Here is a 7,453-nt window from a genome sequence, read left to right on the forward strand (position 1 = left end):
ATGTTATAGTTCTACAACAAGAGCAATATTGTTGTTGTAGAACTCATAATCATACTATAGCGATCCAAGGTTTTCCCCGACCTTTACTGTGTTACAAACTCGAATTTCGTGATTTTATGTTGTGTCTATGTCTTGTTTACCCCCTTTAATTCTTTGAAATTGAGTTTTGGGTCTTGTTGGGTGAGTTTAGAACAGGTTGGCTGTGAGTTGTTACAAATGGTTGCTGCCCAAGTTTTGGCTTCTTCGCTCGAGCGAGGCTTTTTGCGCTCTAGCGAGCCTTGGGTATTTGCTTCTTCACTCGAGCAAGGTTTCTTGCACTCAAGCCAGGATTGAGAGTCCTCAGGTTTCTTTCTTAGACACAGCTTTCGCTCGACCGAGCACCCTTGCGCTCGAGCGAGTCGTGTGTTATTTATTCCTTCGCTTGAGCGAGAACTCTTGCGCATGAGCGTATATTTGCATTTGTGGCAGACCTGAAGCTTTGCATTCTGCGCTCGAGTGATGCTTCTTGCGCTCGAGAGAGGTATTTATTGTGTCTGTTCGCTCGAGCAACAACTCATTCGCTCGAGCGAGCCTCGCTTATATCAGTTCGCAGCAGAAATGAATCACACCATTTTTGACCTTCTTCCTTCTTCAAAACCCTAGATTGGCAGCTCCTCTCTCTAAAGCACACTCTCTCTCTCTCTCTACCAACACTCCATGTTCTAGGGTCATTCTACCCTACTCTCTTTGTTAAAAAACTAGAGCATTGCTTGGGCTTCCTTTTGATCCAAAAAATGTGGGATTTGGAGCATATTTGGGTTTCTCTCTTCTTCTCATTTGAGCTTCTACACTTGAGGTAGGGATAATCTACTCTCTAATATGAGTTTTAACCTTGATATTTGTCATTTTGTATAAATGGTGGGATTTGGGAAATTTGGGTGAAGTTAGGGTTTGAAATTTGAAATGTTTGAAAGAGGGGTTTTCTATTTTGGGTTCCATATGGGTATGAAAGGTCTTGAACATGTTATTTCTTGGGTATAATTGGTGAAATTTGGTCTTGGGAACAATGTATGTTAAAGAGGGAGATTTGGCCTAATATGAATGAAATAAGTTATTGGATGTTAGTAATGGGCGCCCATGTGGCATGACCATTAAATTTGATTTTGAATCCTTATCCAAATAGGTTTTGATTTTGAAATCAAACCTATTTAGGATAACCACTCTTGAAACAGACCTTATCAGTTTGAACTGATATAGATAGATATAATATATATTAGATATTATCTGTATCTTAACTGATATGGATAGATATTATAATATATTAAAATATTTGTTATATGGTTATGGGTAATCCAAGAGAAACAACGTTGAGTCTGTTTCAACCCATATTCTGACTCTCTCCCAAGAAACAACGATCAAGTCAGTTGCACTGTGGTTTGTGTGGGTGATATTCACCATTGTAATATCACCCCACTGCTGGGATTGATTGATTAGATTCTGGAAGCACGTGATTTATCCACGAGGTTTTAGATCACAAAAGGTATGATCTGTTGATTTTATTCCGCTGCATGTTTTGTCTTATGATTTACATTGGTTTCAGAGCCATTAATGGATATTTTCGTGCTTTCTTTTATCATATGTATATTTATAAAAGATAGTGAGATCCAAAATATTTCATTTTCATGATCATTAATGTCATTTTTAAGAGCATAAATGATTTTATTTTGGAAAAAGGAGTCCGGCAGTACAAAAATCGGAACTGGCAGTACCCTGGAAGACGGCGCGTGGCATTCACGCGCCACCACGCCGAAGCCACGCGCGCCCACGCGCGCCCACGCGCCTACACGCGCCGGATGCCATGCTGACGCGCCTGCACGCGCTATCACGCGCGCGTCGGCGGTGCTGTCCACGCACGCGCGCCGTCCGCGCCCGCACGCGCGCCGCGTGCTGGAGCCGCGCGCCGAGCCGAGGCTGAGCCGCGCGCCGAGCCGATCCTTGAGCCGACTTGCGCTGAGCGGCGCCGAGCCGAGCCGAGCTGTTTTTCCGCGCTGGCTTGGCTCTAAGGCTCTGTTTGTTTGTTTTTTTAATTCTGAATTGCGTTAATTGGCCATAATTTATTCGTTATAGCTTTGTTTTAAGCATGGTTGGTACCCTTAGACTCAGAATTAATTTTTCTACATTCTATAAAATTTTGAAAATTTTACGAAAATAAAAAATATTTTTTCTGTGTTAATAATTCATTTGTTATGCTTTAAAATGATACTGGTATTGCATAAATAATTTTCTGGGGTTGAAATTTTTATTGTGGACTTCTGAAATGTTTTAATATCTACTGATAATATTGTCTCATTTTATCAGTTTCTGGATTTGTTATTTCTAATTTTATGTGTATTTATTAGTCATTTAAAATTCCAGAATATTTCAGAAAAATTTCAGAATATTTCAGAACAATGTACATTTTAATTATGGCATAATCTGAATATTGTTTCTGTTTACTAGTTTCTGGATTTTTTATTTCTAATTTTATGTGTGTTTAATTAGTTATTTAAAATTCCAGAAAATACCAGAAAATTCCAGAAAATTTCAGGATGATGTACTTTCTGTTATGGCATAATTTAAATATTGAATACAGCATATTTTTTTGGGTTTGTAATATGTTGTAATTAGAAGAGCATGATTATTTATTTATTTATTAGAATTCCATTATTAAATAAATATAGCATGAGTTATTTGTAGATTTACATTAAAATGCTATTGTATGGAATTTATCATGCTTTGTATATGCCATAGTCAGTGGGAGGTTATTCGGTTGAGAGAAATCTTTGTAGATTAACTCCCGAAAACCAATATTTTGCGCATAAATTAAACTAAATTTTGGATAATTGTCACTTGTGGCGCAAGAGATGATTACGAGCATAGCGGATTTTCGATCTTGCGACTTGTGTAATATTGTCACTATTTAATTTAGATTTTTGCGGCAAAATTATATTATGCTAATCAAATTAATCCCAATGCGAATTTCTCTCTAAATTGATTTAGCTTATAGAAGTTAATTTGGTTGACCTAAACTTAGTAGAGATGTTCAAATGTGAACAAACTAATCCCATTCTTTAGATGAGCAAAAGTCTTGGAGACTTTAGGTCAAACCTTAATTGAGCCAAAGTAAGGAAACATGACTCAAAGTCGCCGTGGTTTTATTGCCTTGTTTGGCACAATAAAAACTAATGTGTGCGCTATAGTTAGCGGCACGCTACATAGTTTTGGTTGGAGAGTTTTGGAGTTATGATTTTAGTAAGCCCTCAATAGATCTGTATATGATCTTGACTAATGAGCTGCGCGGATTGACTTTGTAATTTGACTTGTAAATAATGTTACATCATTGGATGAAGTAACATTCAAGAGTCACGTCATCCAAGAAATGCGAGCTTAAATAAATTAGTCATTAAGTGTAAGACGAGTAGCCAGTACGAGCAGTGTTTTGCTCTCTACCCAATTATTGGGAGTGGATTGAGCGAAATTTCATGCACTATAATAGTGTGCGTTGAAATATCACGTGAAGTTAAAAGATTAGCGCTTAGAAGCTGCAAAATCTATTAACACTGAGTGAAAAGATTAGCGCTTAGTGGCTGCAAAATCTATTAGCATTGCCAACTTGTCTAAGTGTGGACACTTACTGTTTCCACACTTGAGTGTGAAACATGGATGAGGTGCTTCTTTGTGTGATTCCTTTACTAGGCTAACGTTTTGAATAACATTTACCACTAAGCGCAAACGTTGCAGCATAGTAATGAAAAGGTTAAGGCTGACAAGGTTGTTATGACTCTAAGAATTTAACGCATCGCTTGTAAGAGCATTGTGTTGAATTAGACTCTTTAGCCTAATTCGCGCTTAAGTTACTTCAGGAGCTATCATAGTTGATAGCTTATTCTCTCCTTCTTGTGGATAGTAGAATTAATTGCAAGTAACTATGAAGCGAGAAATAGAGATGGCAACAGGAGTATCGTCATCTTTCAACTAGATGTATTAAAGTGTATGGAGAATAAAATTGACTTGAAGGTGCAGGGGATTAGCACTTACTAGTTAAATTTGCGACTTAGGCGCAGTTGATATCTCCATGACATCCTTTTTATGATCTAGTGAATATGACTTAGTCGTGAGTCATTACCTAGTTGGGCCTAAACTTTTAAAACTTGTCTTCGAGAACTCACACATTAAGGTGATTGGAATTAGTTTATGACATTGGTCATGAACCAGTGGCTTATTATACTTAATCACATTAATGAGATGATGACACGATGGTTTGAGTAGGCCTTCTCGGGCCCACTCGCTTATGACATCCTGCTCTCATGTGAATGTGTAACTTTGTTCGCAATGGGTGCGCACAAGTAAGTAGGAAAGCCGCAGAAAGTCATTTGTTTTGGCGCATTTAGTCCACTATGATATTTTGTGACTAGATATGTGTGAGGGTACAATAGCTAAGCCTCAATCTCGACACATTTATAGATTACGATACGCATCTGAGTCAAGACTATTTGATCTCCCATAAGTCAAAAGTTTTGAGATGATTTTTGACATTACACATATGAGGTCGAGATCAATTAGATAAGAGTTTTTTGTGCTTTTAGTTTTGACCAAGGTGGCGAGTATCTATTTGAGTTATTTTTTCAGAAAAACTCTGTGAAGAGAGATGGATGCTTAGAACATTGATTATTCCTAGTACTCAACAACACACTGGTGTAGTAGAGATAAGGAATTAAATATTGTTAATGTTAGGTAGATAATGGCGCAAAATGTTTCCCAATTGGGAATTGCACTAGTTTGTTGCCTATATCCCTAACTAAGTGCCCTCCATATCAGTTTTTACACTCCATTTTGAGTAATGGATTAGCAGAGAGCCATCTATGGGCGATCTGTAACCATTAAGCAGCTTATCTTTATTCTACTTCTCATAAGATTGCGAAGTTAAGACCTAGGGTTCTATAGCGCATTATTGTATGCTGTCTTGTAAACACAAAGGGTCGTGTGGCGCATTATTGTATGCGGTCATGCAAACCCTCCGGGTCATGTGCATATAGGTAAGCAGCTTTGTGGTAGTGTAACTAAGTCACATAAAGTTTTATTAGTAAAGGTGACGTGAATAGAGTTTTCGGAACTCTATAAGATGGAGAATTCCAAGCATAGCGCTCTATGTAGCCTAGTTGAGAATGGAAAGAAATTTCCAATATCCTAGGGACAGTGGGAGCGATGTGTCTACTAATGGATTACTCCATTAGAGCAGAATACTCTACATTCTTAGTTGCGTGGTAGCAAATGTGAAAATTTTCCACGTCATCACTGGGTGATTGAGAGGGAAACATTCATGATTGCTCCGCAAGATGATAAAGAGCCTAGGATAATGCCAAAGGCTCTAGTCTTCTGTTTTTAGAAAGTGGATCAATGTTGCGCAGTTTAAGACAAAGTCTTTGAGGATTAACCATTTTTTATAATTTGGTTGACTTTCCATTATGACGCAAAACTGTTATAAAGTTATGCGTAATTTGGATAGTCATTTTTTAGGCATAAGGCTCGCTAGATACCGAATGGTCGCACCATTGAGGAAAGTGTAGACCATGAGAAGACTTCCTCCTGGGGAGTGAGGTTATTTTGACTTAGGCTATAATTGACATAAGTTCGGAACATTGATTTGTGGACATTGTGACCCGATTTCTCATTAGAGAATTGGATAAGTAGATCCGTAGGGATTTACCTTCTGCTTTTATGGTGAAAAGTTAGGAGCGCAAAAAGGTTGCTAGTTCCAATAAATCTTTTACAGCCTAAAGCAGTTATCCAAACAGTGGTTCTTAGATTTCGTCAAGCCATGATAGGGCAACGATGATCGATGAAGACCACTGAGGCATGATCAATGGTCCAAAAGAAGTTTTTCCTTACTTAGTCATTATGAGCCAGGAATTTATAAGGTTGTCGCCACCTAGGGTGGGCAGTCCTCCATTTTAGATATGATGGACATGGGTGATGTAATTCATATGCTCGGATGTACGATCCTTAGGGATTGTTTTAGGAAAATTCTCGGTTTGTCTTCGATGACTTACATAAGGAATATCCTAGAACGATTCTAGATGCAAAATTGCAAACCCATTGACTTACCTATCGGTAAAAGCCAGAGCCTTAGCTATTGAGTGAATCCTCAGATTGTCTTTGGGAGAAACAGATGACCTATATTCCTTGATTTTTTCTTTGTTGTGGGAGCCTAAAGTACGCTATGTGGGCGTATTCGGCATGATAAGTTTTATCTTTGATAAATGGTTAACTGAGTTGTTTAGACATTGACCTTGCTCATTAGACTGTGGATAAAATGCTTTATTAGAAGCATATTAATTTGCTCCTTGTAAAATTCAATGCGCTAGTTGGGCGCATCTGCGCTAGTTGGGCGCATTAAGAATGAACGCAAATTGGTCACCAAAAATATCTTTAGAGAGGTTATTGCGCAAGAGGTAGTGATCTTAAATCATTTCATGTGAGGCGCACATGGTGGATTCCGTTGTATATACTTATCGCAAGAGGTGCTGATAAGGCTTATGTTTGGAATCTATAATTGCGCAAGCTGTGGTCAATTTTTTTTTAAATCGATCACTTATTTTGAGATGATGGGATGTTGACACTGTTATGGTTTGTGTCATAATGATTAGCAAATGATGATGTCAGCAGGCAAGATTGGCTCACTCACACGAGCAATCGCCCTTGGCGCTTGGGAGCGAGCAAGGATGAGACTGGTGGTTTATTTTTATTCGGAGCCAAGAGAGGCTTAAATCATCCACTATGTATGTCGCCTTGGTTATAACCAAGATGAGGTCGTGTTAAGGACCAAACATGGATGTTAGTACCCACTTTCCATGTTGTGCCTGTTATGATTAGCCAGATTCGAGATCTCATTTGACGCCTAGAAGGCGAGCAAATAGAGAATTCGGGTTAGGCGCTAGAAAGCGACTAGACTAATATCTGTACGGTGTATCGAGTATGACGTCACTCTTTATGGAAGAGTTACTCCACCGTAACATATATTCATACTATATGTGCTTAGCGACCGAGTAATGAGGTGAGAGAATGGATCCCTGCTTCCTCACCGTGTGAGTCTTACGAGTCATTATTGATATGACTTTCATTTATGTACCCTTTTGTGACTTTTGACTATGTCATAAGGTAAGGGGTTGATGTTCTGCTACTTTGGTATGTTGCCTGCGGTCATGCATGATTCGGCCTTAAGGGACATCACTGGGAAAGCGGTCAATCCTAAACTAAATGGCATGAGTGCAAAGGGAAGATCATCTAGTATTACACCACTGTTGTATATTCACTGCCGGCAACTCACATCGCTCTGTATGAGAGGCGAATTGAGTGTGAATATATTGCAAGAATTGAGAGGGTCAAACATGCTCTTTTTGAGGGATTAGAGATGTTTTTTGGACCGGTGTAATTA

The sequence above is a fragment of the Camellia sinensis genome, chromosome 13 (assembly GCF_055761805.1).
Source record: "Camellia sinensis isolate YWXY chromosome 13, ASM5576180v1, whole genome shotgun sequence".
Classification (NCBI taxonomy): Eukaryota; Viridiplantae; Streptophyta; class Magnoliopsida; order Ericales; family Theaceae; genus Camellia; species Camellia sinensis.